The sequence below is a fragment of the Canis lupus genome, chromosome 1 (genome assembly GCF_048164855.1).
Source record: "Canis lupus baileyi chromosome 1, mCanLup2.hap1, whole genome shotgun sequence".
NCBI lineage: Eukaryota > Metazoa > Chordata > Mammalia > Carnivora > Canidae > Canis > Canis lupus.
The window spans coordinates 120136792-120158094 of NC_132838.1; the positions used below are offsets into that span (position 1 = coordinate 120136792).

A 21303-nucleotide genomic window follows, 5' to 3' on the forward strand; every position below is an offset into this window, starting at 1 on the left:
CATCTCCTTTCTGGCTGTTCCTGTTTCCTACTTTTAATGAAAGGCCTTTTCCTACTATGCCCACAGCCGCCGGATACCCTGAAGGGGTATAAAACTCAATAGACACACAGAGATAAAAACCCCTGTAAAAGTTCTTGGTTCTAAACCTTCTTTTATGGCCCCATATGGGAGTGTTCCTGGAAGGCTGTTCCAGGAAATGAAACGGTCCATTTGTCCCCTTGTAAAGCCGAGCTGAGCCCTGGGATGCCCTGTCATCCTGCGTGTGCTCTGGCCCCGCCGCCAAGCAGACGGCCGGGCACAGCAGCGGGGCCCCTGGCACGGGGCGGGGGGGCTGCCCTGGGGATGGACACGTGGCAGTGAGGAGCCTGCCGGGCTGCTCTGGGGCTCTGGAACCTGGGCTGGCCACTGCACGAATGAGCACCCACCCAGGGGCCCACCCGCAGCATTGCTCCGGGCACCCCACCTCCCGCCCTGGTGGCCCATCCTCAGTGAGATGTATGCCCAGAAATGCCCAACCTGGTGCTGATGCGTGGGGGTTGGTCACAGGGTCTGTCCTGCTGACTCTGGCCCCAAGGGGCAGACTTGGGTGGAAAGACATGGCTCAGCTCAGGGGTCTCCTGGCTCTTGGTGAACAAGCCCAGTGGGTGGGACGGTGCTGGGATGTGGGCTGAAGCTCTTCCATCCATCGTTTCTTCCACCTTCCTCTCAATCACCAACCAACTGGGTAGGATTCCTCATGGAAGAGATGGTGCAGCAGAAGGTGGGGAATTGCAAGCCGGTTCCTAACTTTTGGGGTCCAGAGGTGTAGTGGTTCACTCAGGCTGCTGTAACAAAATACCACAGGATAGGGGCATAACTATCAGAAATTTATTAATTTTTTTTTTTACAGTCCTAGAGGCTGGATTTCTGGCATCAAGGTGCTGGCAGGGTTGGCTTCCTCGGATGCCTCTCTCTTTGGCGTGTAGATGGCTGTCCTCTCCCTGCGCCTCCACATGGTCTTCCCTCTGTGCGTGTCCGCGTCCTAATCTCTTCTTATAAGGACAACGGTCATATTGGATTAGGGCCCACCATAAAGAACTCATCATAACTTAATTACCTCTTTAAAGACCTTATCTCCAAATATTGTCACACTGTGAGATGCCGGGGGGCTACTAGGACTTAAAGATACGAACTTTAGGGGTGTAGAATTCAGCCCATTATTCCTCAAGTTTGGTGTAGCTTATTAAGAAAAAAAAAATACAACAAGGTTGCAGACCCTCGACGCTAACTTAAATTATTTTTTTTTGCGGCAGTATATTTTATTATATAATAGCAAGATTTAGTGACATTTATTGAATTCTTCCCATGCACCCGGCACCATGCTAAGCACTTCCCCTGCATGCTTTTCTTTGATTCTTCCGACCACTCAATGGATAAAGATAGTAATATTCTTGACTACAGATCTTACAGAAGTAGGTTAAACTCCGTATGCTCAGCACTTTTAGACAACTATAAAACCAGGCCTCATATACGGATTAAATACAAACAAAATGATAAAACCAACTTAAACTAGCAACATTCATTTTAATGGAGAGGATGATGTTGTTTTGCTGACACCAGATCACGACTTACAGCGTGAATCTGGACCTGGCAAATCTCACCCAGGTTCAAGGTTGGTGAGATTACATGTCTTGGGGGTGGGGTGGGGTGAGGGCAGGGCTGGCTCAACTTTTCTACCATTTTTCATCTGTTTTGGACCATCATTGGTGACAGGACAGGGATTCTTTCTTTTCTGGACCTCTTCTTCCCTGACTTCCCTCATTCCCTGATGAAGAACCAAAAAAAGAGAAGGTAGGTGATTAGCCTGACAGCACGTGGAAGCTACGCTCTAGGACCCGTCAAGATTAGGAAGGAAGGTTCATTGAGACAGTCTGAAGAATCTGGGCTATCTAAAGCCTCAAAGGACTACAGCATCTGGAAGATCTGACCCTGCCCCTCCAGGGTGGGACGTGGATCCAGAGGGAAGGCATAGGATGGAGAGAAACCAGGAGAGCCGTAGGAGCCGAGAGAGACCAGAGAGTGAAGATACCAGGTGTCTATCTGGGGGACTCCATGTGGACTGAGAGGTGGTGGCTCAGTGGAGACCGGCATGGACGTGTTAAATACTGTCCCCTGTGCTCTCTTGATGGGTCCTGGGTCAGTCTATCACAGTCTATCACAGTACATGTCCCCTTTCCCCACGCCGAGGTTGGAGTAACTCAGAGCTCACGCGTTCATGAGCAGAATTCTATAATTTTATTTGGCCCGGAGCACCCTCGGCCTCCACACCTTTAGTCTTTGATGATGACAAAAGTGTGTTTTGACACCCACTGGATGGAAAACACAAGGGTTGGCACGGAAGTCACATGGTGGTTGGTCCTCCATGATCCAGAATATGTTTATACTCATTGTGTCTTCTAGATGGATTTTCACCAATGTGAAAATACTCAAAGAAATGAAAAATTACCAAAAGCAGATGTGGACTGCCTTGAGGATATGTCCACGGGCCTCAGTTTGAGAGTCTTAAAACTTTGTCCAAAGGAGGACAGAAGTGCTCCCTGAAGGAGCACGAGCCCTAAGGCAGAAGGGTGGGTTTTAATTCTGGGGTGCTAGTCACTGGCTGGGTGACTTTAAGATGGAGAATTCATTCCTCTGGGCCTCAGTCTTCTGAAACACGGTGGTATTCACCAGATGGCGGTGGGGGCCAAATGTGACCCTAAGGACACCAGTAGTGCGACCATTGTCAGCCAGGGTGGGCTGCACACCTGGACGCTGTGGTGTATGGCACTGGTGGATGGGAGGGAGTGCAGGTGCCCAGTGTCTGGCACTGACCTTCCTGGTCTCAGGGCCTGGGCTTTGGGGAGCTGGGGGTGCTGGAGACACAGCGCCATTGGGGCACCCTCTTTGGTAAAAAGGGAGGGATGGACCGAACCCACCCCAACTGTGATGTTTGACTCAAAGGGCCACGGCACTGAGGGATGGCTCCTGCAGAGGGCGAGCTGGTCCTGAGGCAGGGCTAGAGAGGGCACGGGAGTCCTGCATGGTACTCAGAGACCACCCCCTCCCCTGCCCAGAGCCCAGCTTTTCTGCAGGGCCCTTCCCCTGCTAGGACACCTGGGACAGAATTCCCCAACCAAGAAAGGGCCGAAGAAGGTTCTGGGAGTGGCTAGGCTTGTCTCCCAGGAGGAGACCCCATAAGCAAGGGTAGGTGGCTTTGGTCCCCTCCAGCGATGGGACACAGGCAGGGCTGGAGGGGGGCCCTTGGTGGGAAGTCAGGTGTCTGGAGAGGGGAGAAGGCAGGCCAGAGCCAGCTGGGTAAGGTGGGGGGCTCTTGCCCTCGCAATAGGACGTGGGTCACCTGGTAGCCACCCCTTTTGAATAGATATGTAGGTCCTGGATTGAGAACGTGCATGGCCTCCTCGACCAGTCCGGCTTCCTTTTCCATCTTTCTAGAACTCTGGCGGGCTCTCCCTGGCTCCAACAAGGACCTACATGGGGTGGGGGTGGGGGGCAATGTCCAGCTCATTGCCACCCTCTGGGTGCCCCCCTCTGAGGCTTTGCTGTACCGAGCTCTGAGCACGTCCGCGTGGCCCAGGCAGTTTGTCATATGTAAACAGGCACGGGGTGGGGGCGGGGGCGGGAAGGCCCGGAGGAAGGGGCTGCACGCCTGTGCCCGGGTGGCGTCTGGGGACCAGCCTGCAGCGGGCACCGTGCGCCTCGTCTCTGTGATCTCGGAGGAGCCCGGACGTGCTGTCCCCTTCGTGCGGGGACTCTCTGCTCCTCCTGTGGCTGCGCCTCTTTGCTTGCGGAGCCAAGCTGCTGGCGGGGTGTATGTGCATTGAGCCAGAGCTGCAGAATGGGGTCCCCCCGGCCACCCTCTGCCCCTCACCGTGGGGGGCTCCGTGTCCCGGTGCAGAGCGGTGTCCGGCCTTGGAGCCGCTGGGCCTGCGCTCACCTTGGCGGCTCCGGGCCAGTACCACAGACCGGCCCTTAGTCCCGCGTGGTAGGTAGCGCCCTGGCTGCCTGTTCCAGCAGCGGAGGTGAGAGATTTAAGGGAATATTTTAATCTGAAATCTTAGCAGCACGGGCACGAGAGTGGCGTGGTGGCCGGGGCTGCAGCCGACGTATTTATGGTCCGGGGCTGACCATCCAACGCCTGAGTTCTGGTCGTCCCTTCCGACGGAGAGCTCATCACTCTCCCTGTTTATGATTTCAATTCCTGTCCTTCCATGGGGTTGCGGTGAATTAGCTCAGTGCCATTTTCTAAAATATCAAGCATTTTTATACATTAGGTATAGTGAATGGCAAATACTTGATGTAAAGTCTGCAGTTTTACTCCATAACCAGATTGTAAAATATGAACTGAATTAATCATAACTGCGAAGACTAATGGTACGTTTTCTCTTATTTTATCTTTAGTGCCTTTCAGATCATGTTTTAAAACCTTCCACGCCTGGCGTTGGGAACGCAGCCGCGGCTTGGTGGTGGATAGCAAGAGGCAAAGGTCAGACCGGAGGCTGCGCAAATATTGTGTGCTGGATTTATTGTTTTAATTAAGAGCGTGGCAGTTCATCATAAACTGTTTATGGCGTTTCTGCACAGTGCAGCATTTTGAAATCAGCTGTTTTAATGAAAACATAATGTCATATCTGTCAAAGTTCTAAATATTTTGAAAGTGAAATATGGAAACAAGAACTTTAATTCTGGGTTTACTGAGATTAGCTCATTGAATTGCTTTTAAATCCCTTAAGAGGGTCACATCATGGGTACCGTATGGTTTCATGTAGGTGACTGGGGAAGAAAAAAAAAATTCTAGGAGGTTCTCAGGCTGGTTATTTAATAGTGAAAATACAAGTTGAAGGTTAATGTATCGAAAAACAAGACCATTACGGTTGGCGTTGGGGTTTTAGATTAAAGATGCAATCACGGGTGTGCAGGGGTCTTGATGCCCAGTTGTTTGGGGAGACCTAATTGTGTCGAGAGGGAGCCGAGAGCCTCTAGGGCGGGAGAGAAATGGAGGCGCCCCTGTCCCTTCGCCAGTGGTGAAGCTGCCACACTGCCGTGTTTGCAACTAATTATTTATAATGACCTCAAAGATGATGAGGTTTCATGGACTTTTCAGGCTGAGCAGTTTGCAATCCCAGTAATTCCCGCTCATGGTCGCTGGGCATCTGTGTAGACATGTCAGCCATTCCTGGTTACATTTGTTAGGGAGTCGGATAAAATATTTGTCTAATCTGGAAATTGTATTTTTAGCTGTACCCTCATTGGAAACAGAAATTAAGCTTGTCATTAGATGCCGGGCCACAGGAGTTGACTGAACAGGGTAATGTATGTTATATTCTGTGCTATACTTGGTCAAGTTTCATATATATCGTATTCCACATTATTTTATTAACTTTAATATCTGCACTTCCTATTACCAGACATGCCCCTCATTCAAAGCACAGAGGCACAGTTCTCTAATCAGAAGTGACAGGCTATATACTTTCTCTCAGCCATTACTCGGTAGCCTAGAGCAAAGAACTCTGTTTCCTTGAAAATGTTTTGAATTGGGTTATTTTTATTGAAGTATTAAAGTAATTCTTCAGATTTTAGGCTATTATTTAAGTACTTTTGGGAGAATACAATAACCTCTGGATTCTATAGGCTTTGTTACTTTAACAATCCGAGCTGCTAAATGCATCTTTTTAATGCTAGTTATATAAGTATCTCAGAACTCATCTGACCAGAGGAAGCTGAGCGCATTCAGGTAATTATAGAAAATTAGTAGGCTAAATTAGTTTAGGAAAGCACAAAAGTATAATATTTAAACTGCTTGCAAAATATAGGCCCTGCTTGCCAGATCTGCAGTGACAAATTAGCATTCCTAATTATTTTATCGTTGTGTCTTTGTAATTTGTGTATCAGAATGACCGATAGACTGGTTAAGAGAGCTGAACTGGGCGCAGGTTGGTCCATTCAGATTTCTTTCTTTTTTTTTTTTTTTTTAAAGATTTTATTTATTTATTCATAAGAGACAGAGAGAGAGAGAGAGAGAGAGAGAGGCAGAGACACAGAGAGGCAGAGGGAGAAGCAGGCTCCATGCAGGGAGCCTGATACGGGACTCAATTCTAGGACCCCAGGATCATACCCTGGGCTGAGGGCAGGTGCTCAACCCGTGAGCCACCCAGGGATCCTGGTCCATTCAGATTTCAATAAAAATCTGATCTGCGATGTTGGAGGAGGCAACAATAGCAAAGGCAAGACTCCGACTGTGAGTGTTGGGCAGGAAAACCCATGGTTGGATGGGGTGGGCCTGTTGGGTGCTGCTGGGGTCAGAGTTCAAGCCACGAGGGCATGTTTCTGGAAGTGGCTCCATTTCACCAGCAGAGGGGTATAAAGAGGGGACGATTCACACGTACGCCCTGAACCAGCGTGCCCGTGACACACGGGGGCATTATGCACTTTGGATGTCCAGGGGTGAGTGTGTCACCAGAATTTTGAGGAAGAGAACCGGATTTCACTGAGCACTCCAAACACACCAAGCCATCGTCTTTGGCATGTTGTCCATGGAACCCTCCCCATATTGTCCATCCTCCCCTGCCAGGAGAGGCCAAAGAAAGGGCGCCATTTGCTCAAGACCAAGTTAGCAAATGGTGGAGTTAAGATTGGACCCCAAGGTCGAAGCCAAGATTCTTCCACTGTGCCATGCGGTGCCGTCTCCACTGAACCAGTGAGAGAGGTTCTATGTCATCGTTTTCCTTGCGTTGAGTCTCAAGGTAGTTTTGTTTGCAATTGGTCATTTCTGATGTGACCTAGAGAGGATATGGTGTCAAGAAACTTGTAGGAGAAATAGTTTGTAATTCATGGCTAACCAAAAAACAAACTTCCAAAAAAACTCATTGAGAAAGTCAACATTGGACTCTTGGAAAAATATCTGGGCCCCGTGTCCTTCTCACATACCCATTAGAATTAACTTGGCCAGTGTGAGAAAAACGAACAAAATTAACCATGTGCTAAGGGCAAATCTAAGAACCCAACGGGGGATCTGAGCTGCAAGGTATCCTGGGAAAGTGTTGGAACTCATTAAAAAATACAAAATTTTGGCCAGCAGTCTAGGCATTCTGCTATGGGGTCAAGTATATGGAACCCAGAATTTCTGAATTTCAGTAGGAATTGTATATAGAAGACCGGGGGAGGAGGTGTGAAAGCAAATGGGAATACAGAGGGCATTAAAAGCAATGTGGTTTCCAGAGCAACCAGCTAACCAGCAGATAGAACTGACTGTGTATCACCATTCGGTGACCACTCTGGGTGCCTTGGTTCTAGTCATCGAACCAGGGCATGGCCCGACATGCTAAAACGCTCACCAAAGGGCTACGGATGTTATTTCTACTAACCTGTATGTGTGCACTCACAGTGCATAATTTAGAATTCATGAGGTCTTAGGGGTCCCTGGGTGGCTCAGTCAGTTAAGCGCCTGACGTCAGCTCAGCTCAGGCCATGATCTCGGGGTCCTGGGATCAAACCCCGTGGTGCCCCCTCTGCGCTCAGCAGGGAGCCTGCTTCTCCCTCTGCCCCTCCCCCTGTTTGTACTCTTTCTCTCTCTCAAATAAATAAATAAAATTAAAAAAATTTATGAAGTCATAGATCTTTAGAATAGCCTATTAGACTGGCATCGTTACACCCATTTTATAAATAAGGAATCTCTCGGCCCAAGGAATCCAGCTAAACAAAGCACAGTTTAGTCGGAGACAAAGGGAAAAAACAGATTTTTTAGAAAAAGTGCTTGGAATGTCCTTCATGATATGTTCTGCTTAGGAACTGTCTTCCTTCTACGATGATTGATTCTCTGTGAAATCGTTTGCTAGCGGTGGTAGAGATACCGACGTCCACCAAATATTCCCTTCTGTTCTCCCAAATTTCCCAGCGTCCTTGCAAACCCAGAGGGCGCATCTCCTGCTTGGCCGGAGGGCTGTTTCCCCGTGAAAGCATAGAAGAGCCTGTGTGTGGCTCACTATGGCCCTCTCGCTCTCTGGCTTCCTCTGCTCATACAGGCCTCATGCTGGGCTGCAGGAGCCACAAGATCAATACAGCCTGGACCACTGAGTCACGTGGAATGTAATGCAGCTGTCCTAGGAGCCTCCCAGACTCTCAGTGGAGAGCAGGAAAACCCAGTTGTTGTTAAGCCACTGAGATTCTGGGATTGTTTGTTAGAGGAGCACAAACCCATCCTATCCTGGCTTACACCTCCCTCCAGGGACTTGCGTTGGCAACTTCTCCCCTCTTTCCAGGGCCCAGAAGTGGAGGCTCCTCTTCCTCCTCCGTCTACCTGGTTGACTTCCCATCCTCTTGGGTTTAGCTCAGTGATGACTGACTCCACGAAGCCATTTGTGATCTTCATATTAGGGATGTGGTATAAAAATGAATTGTATTGTTTGTGTAGATGTCACCATTGGCTCCTCCTTGCTGAAATTGACTGTAACAAGTGGTTGGGTTTTCCACTGGAGGGTAATTTATATTTATTTGAGCTGCCACCAACTCTTATTTAGTTTGCATAAACTACCCGGGACAGAAGAGGAATCTCCCTGGACCCTGTTTATCTTGTGAGAGTGGAGCTTGCTCTAGAGAGTGGGTCACTCCTCACGTGGACCTCCCTCCATCCCTTTTAGCGATGAATAATCAGTCATCAGGAGAGGGGATTAAAAAATAGATTTATTGCTATTTCTAAAAGTCAGAACTAGAAGATGAGTAAACACAACAACAGATGTATAAGAACGTAAGTAGAAACACTATTTTACAATAACATGTACTGAAACCCATTTATGTACTGGAAACTATGAAAAATAGCTCTCTTTAAATGATTTAACATTTGCTCTTCCTTATATACAGTCGAATTTCCAGTGTGAGAACAAAGATGCTCATGGCTCTCTGGGCCTGCCTTCGTGAAAAAACCTTCTGGAATGCTCCGTGAAAGCGAGCGAGAGTGTGGTTTAGCGGGGAAGAGGGGCTGCCTTGAGTCCACACGTGTAGGCGTGTTGTCCTGCCTTCCTGACTTCCCCACACATGTGGGGTCCACTGGGGTTCAGGAGACCCCACAGACAGTCAAACAAGAAAGGCATTTGAAATAAGGCTGGTAATGAAGTTCCCTTCTGGAGAAAAAAGAGAGTGTGCCTTTTCATGAGGACACCTGCATCCTGTGTCTTTGGCTGCTCTCCTATGAGAAGTCTGTATTTAGGGTGGCTCTGGAGAAGTCATTTCTTCTGGCAATGGGGATGCAAAGCATTGGTTGACAAAAAAAAAAAAAAAAAAAAAAAAGGCTGATTTCACAGCTTTGGCCCTTTTTTTTCAGAGGCCTCATCAGATGTGCCATGTGATTGGCTGGATTGATAATATAGAAAAGACTCTAATCAAAGGTGCTGACCTAGGGGCACAGGGGTGGCTCAGTCCATTAAGTGTCTGACCCTTGATTTTGGCTCAGGTCACGATCCTCAGGGTCGAGATCGAGCCCTGCATCAGGCTCTGTGTTGGGTGTTGGGCGTTGGGCATGGAGCCTGCCTAAGATTCTCTCTCTCCCTCTCCTACCTCTCTCCCCACCTCTCTCTCTTAAAAAAAAAAGATGCTGATCTAGATATCTAGACAAAGTGCATAGTCCTTGAAAGTGGGTGGTATTTCTGGTGTCTTAAAAGTGGATTGGTGGGAAGGGTATTGCCTTGGGGTTTTTGAGGACCCTAAAGACCAGTGGGGCCTGAAGCTGGCAGAGTGACCTCTGGAGTGATACGGCCCAGAGCCGGTGATGGCAACGCAGTGTCGCAACAGCGCAGAAATGGAGAGCGGGCTGGCCAGTCCGACTTGGTCCACACGCTGCGGATGAGCATCTCTTTCTAGAAGGGCCCTCTTCTTTAATGGCATCAGCTGCTTGTTTCGGCATCTGGGTGGACTGTGTAGTCTCCTTTAATTTGATCCAACCCAATAACTAGAGAACGATAAGGGAACAGAGCGATTTGGAATAAAAGATGACGTTGAGGCCACGGATCTCAGATCCCTTTGATATCAACGGTGGCTCTTTTCCATTCTCTTCCGGGCAGGCTTGGATGCTGGAGAATCTGGTGTTTATGACCCTTTTCCCTTCATCCCGTGTAACCAGCCAAACCTTCTTTCCCTGAGAAAGTGACCTGAGTGAAATGTGATCACAAAAGTGCCCTCAGAAAAATAAGGACAGGATTGGCAGTATTTGCAAGTGAGGAGTAAAATGTGTGGCTCGTCATCTTTGTTTTTCTGCGTGCCAATCACAGACCCGTGTGTGTGTGCCTGCGTGCGTGCGCGTGCTTGCGTGTGTGCGCGTAGGCACGTGTGTAATGCCTGAGTTTAACTGCCTGCCTCGGAAACCTGAGACAGAAAAATAAGATCACATAGGTGTGGTGTGCGTTGGCTGCTTGCGTATGTTGGGTCTCTGGTTTCGGTGTTACCGACCCGGCTTCCGTCTCTCCCTCTTCTGCCGTGGCGCTGAGCAACCCCCATACTGATGCAGTATTAAGGACCTCATAATTAGCCACCTTAATAAATTTTCCCAAGATGGATAGGCAATGTTTGGCTCTCTTCAGAAGAAAACATTCCTCTAATAGTATTCTGTGGGAAGCTATGGAGAGAACAATGAACAGAAATATCTGGAAATATATTAAGATATATGTGCATATATTGGACATTAGCACCATACACTAAGCATATTGGGAATACGCTTCAAAATATTTCAAACATTGTTGACCTTTGTTATATAATCCCAGGCTCGGGGAAACATATTTGCATAGACTTAGCAATATATTGTAAATAACTACATAGGACAGTGTGTATTTTTCCTTAAGATGCAGTATTATAAGCAAGACATTAAATTATGCCTATCAGACAAAGCAGCCGGATCTCTACATTTTTTTATAGCACATTCTATTGGGAAGACATCCCTGCTTCTAAAAAGCACATGCATTAACTGCCTGATTCATGTGGTGACATGTGGCATATCCAAATGCATTATGGATCTCTCAGGAATAAAAACAACATAGCAAAACCATCACCTTGGGATGTTCATTGAGTGAATATTTTACAGACACACTCCTTTTATATTTATATAATAATTTAGTGTTATGACAATTTTTTTAGCAGAGTTGGCAGTTTTTCTTTTTTATAATGGTATTATATTTGTGAGCCTATTAAGTGCATATGGGATAAACTACAGAAAAAAGTATTTTTCATAATTCCTCAGGGTGCTTGTAGCAAAAAAAAAAAAAACATATTGGTTTAGAAAAATGTTAATAAAAGGTCAAGCAGAACTTTCCAGTGCTTAGCATGACAGCGATGGCAATTTTGAGGCCTTTTTTGAATTGTATATCGAGGAGACGTGGGGATTTATGAGGCTTCCAGGAGGAAAATCGTACCTAGCGTCCTTTCTGAAAGGGAGACTGACCCTTTGGCAGGGCTTGTGAGTCTTCAACAAAGAATCACAACAGCACAACAGCGTTGTTGCTTCTCCCTCCTGCATCCGTCCCCCGCTCAACAATGAACCAGGCTGGTTTCCGGCTTGGCCTGGGTCCCCAGAAGCCAGCAGGGCCGGGCTGCTGGCATCAGGGGCTGCGCATGGGCACCTCTCTAGCTGGGCATCTTTCCAGGAGCCAGGGGTGTGCGGATGGTGAAAATTGAGGTGCTTCTCCCCTTTTCCATCCTCCGAGGCAGAAAAGCACAGCCGCTCCTGTGGACCAGGGGCAGAGGCAGGTGCATGCGGCCGGCTGGGTGGCAGCGGCCACCTGCAGAGCAGCAGTGTCAGTGGGCCGGGGCGCTGGCCTTCCCAGGCTGCCCGGGTGGGACTCCCCCTTGCCCCCCTCCTCCCCCGCCTCCTGTGTCTCTTGCACCTGGGACGTCAGGTAGGAACACGGAAAAAGTCTGTGTTTCTTAATCTCTCTTTTCCTTTATCCCCCTTTTTCCTTTCAAAGAAACTTGTAAAAATGCAAAAATAGAGCATGGTTATTTGGGGATTTTTTATTTAGCAGTTGTCTGGATGTTAGCCTGTTTCAGGCAAACCTATGCACTGTGATTCCAGGCCAGCCTCAAATGGCCCTTGGTCAAAATAGAAACGTTGTCTGTGAAGACGCGGACAGAGGGGGAGTGCCTTGGGAGGGCCCAGCCTGGCTCCCCAGCGGCAGGACGCACCCTCCCACGGCCATGCGGTGGCGGTGGTCCTCAGGAAAGGTGGAGAAAAGGCTCAGGACCCACGGGACATCCGTCACGCATTTTCCCTGGATTTGCCTGATTGCTTTCCGAGCCTTCGCTTCATCCATCCCATCAGCTCTGTGTTTAGGATATTGTTGAGCAAATGACAGCCAAGGGCTCCTGCCTTTGAGGAGAGGGGGCTTGCTGGGCCGCAGTGGCCGGTCCGGTGGCGGGACCGGGGGCGGGGGGACAGGCTGGGGAGCCTCGGGCCTCCAGGCACAGCTTCCAGGGCCACGCCCCACCTGTGATGCTCGTTCCGGGGTTCCTGGGCACCTCTTCCCCGACGCCGGGCACGCGAGGGCTGGAGAAGCACTTGCCCTTGCCCTTGCGGGGACAGGGACTAATGCGGCCACCACCCCAGCGAATAAGCGGTCACAGCCGTGGTGAGTGCCATGGGGATGCCGGGCTGTGTGAAGGGGCGGGTGGGGGGGGGAGGCAGCAGGTGCAGGGGTGTGCTGCGCCGGCTCAGACCCTGTCTTTATTGAAAACTTTGAGATTTCTTGCGCAGATGAATCTTTTTCCCCATCCATTGTGACTTTTAAAAATATTCTATTTCCCTTGACTGTTGAGTATTTTTGGGTGCCTCAAATTTCGGGGTGAGTGCCTCAGTTTCCCCACCCTGGACCTGTCCCTGTGAGGAGGGAGACTAGGGTCTGGGGGCAGCGGGGTGGAAGAGGTGCCCCTGAGGAAGGGGGGGCGGGTGACGATCCACAACCCAGGGCATGACTACAACCAGGGAGAAATTTCTGGAGAGAGGGGACGGCGCTCGCCCAGTCGTCGATCAGGAGGAGGGACTGGTGTGTTCCATGTGAGGTGGGAGCCGTGTGGGTGGGGAGGTGAACCCCCAGACCTAGTGACCCCCCCCAGCAGGATGGCCTGTCACTTCCGTGTGCGGCCTGCTGCGAGCCCTGGTCTTCAGAGGCGGGAGACAGAAGGCGGCGGGCGGCGGGTACCGCCGGGTCAGAGGGCTGCACCCCCAGGGCGGCTCCGGCCCCCAAGGAGGCCCGGCTCCGTGCTTCTCAAGCTCTTTATTACTGAGGAGCGACCTGGGGGCGCCAAGCCAGCTCCCCTGGGCCGTTAGGCACCGTCCGGGTCAGCGAGTCTGCAACGAGCCCGTGTCTCTAAGGCCGCTCTTGAATCGGACCCCCGCGGGGTAAAGAGGCAGAAATGCAGGGCCTGCTCCCCACCACCCCGGGCCGGGCGCCTGCCTGCCGGGCCTGCGAGGGCCTGGGCTCTGCTGGGCGCTGTGGGGCGCGTGGCCCAGGCCACTGTCACCGTGCCCGCCCTCCCGGTCCCCCGCACCCCTGCCCCAAGCGCCTCTCCCGCGTCTCAGGCCCACACCCGCGGAGTGCGCCGGGCTTGCAGGACACACCTGCCGTCTCCCGTGGGCCGGATGTGCCCTCGGGTCCCCTCGTGGCACAGCATTCTGGGCTAAAACACGTCGTGTGTCTCGGGGAGCCTGAGGATGGTGAAGGTCACTGAAGGGGATGGGCCCACCCCCAGCACCTCGGGGGTGTTCAAGTGGCTCCAAATGCCTAGAGCTCTGCCTATGGGGTGGGGGGGGGGAACTCGGTGGTGGCGCAGGGTCTCGTCCTTCCCTCTCCAGCCTGGGGACCCTTCCCTGGTCATGGAAACAGCGTGACGCAGACCGTTCCCAGAGCACGGGGCCCGGTGGGGAAAAGGAACAGGATCCGTGCAAACGATCCTTTTGGTCATTTATTTATTTATTTTATTTTAATTTTTTAAAAAGATTTTATTGACTTATTCATGAGAGAGGCACACAGGGAGAGAGAGAGAGAGAGAGAGAGAGAGAGGCGGAGACCCAGGCAGAGGGAGAAGCAGGCTCCCTGCGGGGAACCCGATGCGGGACTTGATCCCAGGACCTCGGGGTGACACCCTGGGCCGAAGGCAGATGCTCAACCCCTGAGCCCCCCAGGCGTCCCGATCCTTTTGTTTCCAGTATGTTCTCCACTAATCTTGTGGAGCGAGCATGGCTGAGGGTCTGTTTAAGAATCTAATGTTGGGGGGATCCCTGGGTGGCGCAGCGGTTTGGCGCCTGCCTTTGGCCCAGGGCGCGATCCTGGAGACCCGGGATCGAATCCCACGTCGGGCTCCCGGTGCATGGAGCCTGCTTCTCCCTCTGCCTGTGTCTCTGCCCCTCTCTCTTTCTCTCTCTGTGACTATCATAAATAGATAAAAATTAAAAAAAAAAAAAAAAAAAAAAAAAAGAATCTAATGTTGGGCTAAAAAAAAAGTCTCCATGTTTATTCGGTGTGTTTATCTGTTTCCTAGTTTATGTCACCTGTCATCTCTTAACCATTTTTGAGATGGGTGTGGGGGTGCCCCCTGGGGGTGTGGAAGTGCCCCAGGGCACAGACACCTGCAGGCTGCCTTCCCCTGTGCTTCCTCCAGGGGCCGCACCCTGCCCGAGCTCCTGCGGCCAGTTCTGGGGTCCCTGGGGAGCGGGGGAGGCCCAGGGCTCGCGATCCGGCCTCAGGGGTGAGGCTGACATGGGACTCCCCCCACCTCCCCTGTGCCCCCCTGGTTCGGGAGCCACTTCTGTGCTCCTGTCATTGGAGCCCTGGGACAAGCCACCAGCTCCCAGGCAGGCGGACAGAGCCCCGGCTTCGGCCGGGTCACCCCGCAGCCCAGTGGGTCACGGTGTCCCCTGCCATCCCGCTGCAAAGACAGTGGTCACGTGTCTTCTGGAAGGTGACTCCTGCTCCCCAATGGTGAGACTGAGGGCCCTGGAAGGGCCGCGCTGCCTTGGGGTCCAACCTGGGGGGCCATGGGCACTTGAGGGGTGAGGCGTCCGCCTCTGGCTTGGGTGGCAATCCCGGGGTTCTGGGGTTGCACCCTGCCTGGGACTCCCTGCTCCGCGGGGAGCCTGCCTCTGCTCTCTCGCTTGCTGTCCAAAAGAGCTTCCAAAACCCCGCAACCGTGGAGAAGCCAGTGGGTTGCGACTCCGCGTCATCCCGCTCCCTGTCGCCCATGCTCCCGCGTGGTCAGGTGGCGGCCGGTGGCGGCCCAGTGCGGCCTGCGTAGAGGGAGGCGGCCGCGGGGGTCTGCTCGCTCCTCCCTTCGCTGAAGCAGGCAGGCGGACGTGGAGGCCTCCCAGAGGGTCCCTGGGGAGCTTTGACGGAGGTGCTGTGCCCAGAGGACTCTTTTGGGGGCTCCCTTTTCTTATCACGCATCTTACTTGGGACCGATGGAGGCTCTGTAGGCTGAGAGGGCCGCACCCTGGAGTCCTCGTCCCTGCAGCCACACAGGTACCTCCTCTCTGCTGCCGTCACATCAACTAAACCAGGTTGTCCCTGGGCATTTTGGAGGCCAACTGAGCTCCCGAGCTGTCTCACACAGAAGAACCCCTCTATCCCCCCATCCCGAGCGCATGGTCCTCCAGGGACCCGATGAGCAGCCGGGCCTAGCTTTGGGCGAGGACGGTGGAAATCACGAATTCATCTCTGATCTATTTGCGCGGAGGTGATGGATCCTTGTGTCTGACCCCTAGGAAAGCCCAGGACTGACCTCACAGCGGCCCCAGGCCCCAGCTCGCGGTTCTCCTATCCTCCAACACCCCAAGGGGACTTTCTGGGTACAAAAGAACAGCTTTCCCAAGCGAGGTAGCACAGAGCTCTTCAGGGCCCGGGGAAGCAGCACGCAGAGAAAATGGGAACATGGCACCGGGAGAGGCAGCGGCCTCCTCCAACTGGGGAAGGTCGAGAACACGCACCTCGATTTAGAAGAATAATTTTGAGCAAAAATTTCGATGCATTCTTATCCTACAAATGATGATAATGACTTTTAAAATATTTACCAGGGAAACCACAGAATCCCCTCCCTCATACGAATACAGTGGGCTCACACCGGAGCTCAGGAGGAAAGAAGTCACGGCAATCCATTAGGGATCTCCGAACCCCGAAAAGAGGCATAAGAGCACATATATTCCTCCTTCCATCACATGAGGCATTGGATGCAGGAAAACTTTTGATTCGTATTTCAGGGAAAGTGTGATTTCTATGCTGGCCCGTGTGGTGGGCGATGGACACAAAGTAGGGGGTAGATGATTCAATGGGTCAACAATTCATGTCCTCCTTTCTTGGTCAACATTTAGGTGGAGCCCAAGGCCCATTTATAGGATGATTTCTGGCCTGGGGAGGGGTGGTGGATGATGTAGCTTTGGTCAACCCCCTTGGCCTGGTTCTCTTCAGAAATGTCCAGATCTACGGAGGGACCAACTACCTGAGCGTCCTTGTTGTCTAGGGGCCCCAAGGAGAAACACAAAATCCAACCCCAAGGTGCTCTCATGGTTGCTTACACAATTAGCAAGTGTAATGGCCTATCCTGCCAGCTTCTCAGGAGCGAGGCCACTCCAAGGCCACCCCAGTTCAGGCCCAGCATCTGCAGCGACCTCCGGACCCTACCCAGAGTCGCGGGGTCTGGGGAAACGAAATCGGATCGTATCCTTCTGCACAAAATCCTCCACTGGTCCCGTCACAATTATACCCAGGGGAAAATCCAAACTGTCTACCATGGCCCAGAAGGTTCTCCGGCTGCTTCCACTCATGCCCCGAGCTCAGCGTCCCTCAGCCCACTCAGGTTTCTCTCCTTTGCTCATCTCCTCAGAGCGGCCCTCCCCGCATCCCTCCCCCGGCTCTCCTTCTCCGCTGGGGAGAAGGACCGGGCCCGTGTGTCATCCCAGCCCTGCTTCCTCGCCCTGTTCTCCGTCTCTCCAACCTAGAGCTCCATGGGCGTTTATGCGTGTGGCTTAGCTTCTAGAATGTGCCCTCGCCTGAGTATGTGTTCCGAGCATATTCCACGAATATACCCACAAACACATCATGCGCTGCTGGCGGGAATGATAATCAGCACATTTCTAGGAAACCACTAAAAACGAATTTTCTCATTAACAATTGATAAGAAATCATTAAATGTAGAAAGTTGGAAAATACCAATCAGCAAAAAGAATATTAAGGATTACTTATAACCTCGCACGCTATTATTATTTGGAGGTGTACCCTTGCGCTTTTTTTTCCTGTGCAGGCGGAAAACACAGTTACGTTGTTTGTAATTTGCCTTTTTTACTACTTAACAGTGTATTATGATAAATCCTTAAATGTTAATAAGTACGTTTCTGTAGCATTACTCTTGAGGACTCTGTTGGATGGAGAATTTTTATGGATATACATGCACATCTACTCCGTTCACTTTTCTATTGTTGGACATAGGATTTGTTTCCAAAAGCAATGAACAACCTGAGCTAAATCTTTATACACATCCGTGAGTGATTCCTTTGGAACTAGAATCTTTGGGTCATGCATTTTTAAGGATTTTGATACTATTACCAAATTACCCCGCATAAAGGTTACCCAACTTACCCTGTCACCGGGGGTGTCAAAGGGGTTCATTTCATCACCCTTGACAACACTCTCTATTATCATCGTTTCTATCTTTACCAATACAGGCACCCAAATGATCTCATTTTTGTTTAAATTTGCATGTCTTTGATGACTAATAAGGTCGGGCATCTTTTATAGGCTTATTTGTTATTTGTATTTATTCTTTTGTGAATTGGGGATCCCTGGGTGGCTCAGCGGCGCGATCCTGGAGTCCTGGGATCGAGTCCCGTGTCGGGCTCCCTGCGTGGAGCCTGCTTCTCCCTCTGCCTGTGTCTCTGCCTCTCTCTCTCTCTCTCTCTGTGTCTATCATAAATAAATAAAAATAAATCTTTAAAAAAATATTCTATTCTCTTGTGAATTGCTGGTCAGGTCCTCAGTAACAGTTTTTCCTGTTAAGATAGATTTTCGTTATTCGTTTGCTAGAAAGCTTTTTTACAGTAGGGGAATTAACCTCCTATTATATGTATTAAATTCTCCCCCTGGTTTTGGTTTACCTCTCAGTTGCAAAATCGTATTTTTCGCGTGTGGATATTTTAAATTTGTACAATTCAAATTTAGCTATCTTTTTCCCCTCTCTAGATCCTGCCCTTGGAATTGGATTTAGGAAAAGCTTCCCCATTACAATTTACGTAGGTGCTACTTTTTAAATTTCACTTAAAATGACAAATCTTTAATTCCTGTAAGATTTGCTTTAATATGTGGCATCAAGCAGGGCACTAATTTTATATTCCAGATGAGTGGCAGATTGTACTTGTATTAGTATCGGTTAGCCATCCTTCCCTCATTGTTATGAAATGCCTTTGCGTTAAAAATAGGTATGTATGCGTATTTGGGTCTTTCTGCACTCTTTATTTTGTGCTTCACTTTTTTTTTTTTTTTTAATGTAGGCTCCACACCCAGTATGGAGCCCAGCATGGGGCTTGAACCCTGAGATCAAGACCTGGACTGAGATCAAGAGTTGCATGCTTAACCACTCATTTAAAAAAAAAAAAAATATGTATATATAGTTTATTTATTTATTTATTTATTTATTTATTTATTTATTCATGAGAGACAGAGAGAGAGAGGCAGAGACACAGGCAGAGGGAGAAGCAGGCTCCATGCAGGGAGCCCGATGCGGGACTCGATCCCAGGTCTCCAGGATCACGCCCTGGGCCGAAGGCGGTGCTAAACCGCTGAGCCAGCCGGGCTGCCCTGCAATATGTTTTAATATCTGGTTGAACAAATCGCATTTTCCTCTCTTTTCCTTTTTCAATGAAAATATTCCTTGGCTATTTTTTGAAAAAACATATTTATCTAATAAAAAATAAATTTATTATTAAAAAAAATAAAATAAAAAATAAAAAACATATATATACTTTCAAGTAGAATTTGCATTCAGTCTAACAAAACATGAACAAAGCTTTGAAGGAATTTTTTTTTTTTTTTGGAGTTGCATTTGGTTGAAAGATTAGATGGGAGAAGACTGACATGTTGACGGTGCAGAGCCTTCCTGCCCGAGAACCAGTGCATCTGCTTCCGTTATTCGTTTGAACTGTTTTATGTCCACCCGTCATTTCCTGTAATATTCTTCATATGGGCATTACACGCCTAGAAAAGAGTAATGTCATCAAGAGCCTTAAAACTGTTTTCTTAGTAATTCCACCTCTAGTGGCCTAAACAACGTGAACACGAGTTTGTGCGTAAAAGATTTCAGCTACAACGTTGAACCTGGAACGGTCCAAACGTTAGAAACACTTAAAATGAACAGTTACAGGGGGTTGGGGGGTGGGGGCAAGAGGGTGGTGGATAAATAACTTCCGAGACAGCCACAAGCTGAACTATTAGGCAGCCCTTAAAAAGATACTCCTGGAAATCAGCTCAGCTTGAACGCCGCGTGGAAAATCGCGAGTGAACGTGTTGCACGGACAGTTTTATCTTTTTTTTTTTTTTTTTTTTCCTTTTTTTGGCAGGCATAGCTCTGTACGCCTGGTAGAGAGCGCAGAGGATGAGCCCGGAAAGATGCAGCTCAGAGGATGAGCCCGGAAAGATGCGTTCGATTGTAGGTAGGAGTGGTTACACTCAGCAAGGGGGGTGATGGGGGATGGTGCTTTGAAATTTGAGGCTTCCTCCTGCAGTTTCTGGCCTTCCCGCAGGTTGAGTGTGGGGATGCCCTGGACCTGGGCCCGGCGGGAGGTGGGCCTGCGGGCCGGGCGGTGCCGGGCGGTGCAGTCCCGCGCGCGGCCGGAGGGTGGCAGTGTCCGCTCGCAGACCCGCCGCCCGCGGCCCGCTGACCTTTGCCAGCCTCTGCAGTCTCCCGTTTATCACTGATCACGAGAGTGGAATGAACATATTTACTTGTGTTTTGCTTTCCACTTATAATATCTAGTGGCATGGGAGGGAAATGAAAACAATTGTTCATAGGGGAAATTTATGAGCTTCATCTGGCTGCGAGATTTCCGCAGTTGCCCCTCGCCGCCCAGGGACCCTGCTTGCTGTTCGCATCTCCGGGCCGGGCCCAGGGCGCGCTGCCGTCTGCCCGCGTGGCTCTACAGTGTTCCTCATTCCTGCCGCTGCTTTTTTTTTTTTTTTTTTTTTTTTGTGGCAGTTGCAGACTTTCTGCAGCCGTCGTCCCCTTCGCCTTGAGCCTGACAAGAGCGTGCGGTCCCCCCCACTTTGGGGCTCTCGCATGAGAGCAGTCCCCCTTTCCCGCTGGACCCCTCACCCCAAGCCTGGATTAGCCAGGGTTCCCGGAGAATCTGGCGATGTCCTAAAATTTCTTCCCCTGGATGAGTTGGGGCGGGGCTCTGCTGGCCCCTGGTGAACTCCGGGAGGCCTCCTCAATATCAGGGTTTGGGAGGGGGGCGCCGGGGGGCTCCGGCTGGTGCCTCCTCCTGGGGCCTAGCAGCGTCCTGAGACCTAGTGTCCTATTGTCTCACATTCAGGGTTGGGGGGTTGGTGAGCCTGGGCAGAGGGCTTTGATGGAGATGCCTGCCTCGGGGCGTGTGTGTGTGTGCGTGTGTGTGTGTGTGCACACGCGTGTGTGATGGCTTCCGTCCCTGTCCAGCCTGGCAGGGAGCAGGGTGTTGGGAGGGGAGCTGCTCACTGTGACCCCTGGGCCCTTGGTGTCTTCAGACCCCTGGGACCTTGGGCTCATGGAACCTGCTCCTGGGAACCTGGAACCAGCTCTGCCTGAAGCCGGCCCCTCGGTGGGAGTGGCCATGTGCTGAGCTGTTCCGTTGCCCCCGTGAAGGGCGCCCTCCCAGGGTGTGCGCGGGGCAGGGAGGTGCCAGAGGCTTCCATGGCAGGGGAGGCTGCAGAGCTGCATGTGAGACGGGGGGGGGGGGGGCTGGCTGTGTGAGCGGCCCCCAGCGCCGGAAGCGGGGAAGTGGGAGATGCTAAAGCCGCGGGAGCACACGGCCAGGGCGCCTCCGTGCAGGCACCTTTCTATCACTTGACGCTCGGCAGCGTGTGGGGCCGGAGCAGGTGCGGTGGGAGCAGGTGCGGTGGGAGGAGTGGTCGGGGGATCACGGATCCCCGCGGCTGTCCTGGTTCCTTCTTGGCTTTCCTTTTTTCTTTTCTTTCTTTTCTTTTCTTTTTTTCTTTTCTTTTCTTTTCTTTTCTTTTCTTTTCTTTTCTTTTCTTTTCTTTTCTTTTCCTTTCCTCT

General features: G+C 50.8%; 1 long non-coding RNA gene across 4 annotated transcripts in view; it reads left to right on the forward strand.

Annotated features, from left to right (window-relative positions):
- Nucleotides 1-21303, forward strand: part of LOC140608044 (uncharacterized) — a 317427-nt gene that overhangs the window by 65028 nt on the left and 231096 nt on the right. For all 4 annotated transcript variants that reach the window (XR_012010001.1, XR_012010000.1, XR_012009999.1 and 1 more), the window contains exons 2-3: nucleotides 4438-4522; nucleotides 19610-19702. This is a non-coding gene — a long non-coding RNA (uncharacterized lncRNA). The remainder of the gene's footprint in view (nucleotides 1-4437; nucleotides 4523-19609; nucleotides 19703-21303) is intronic.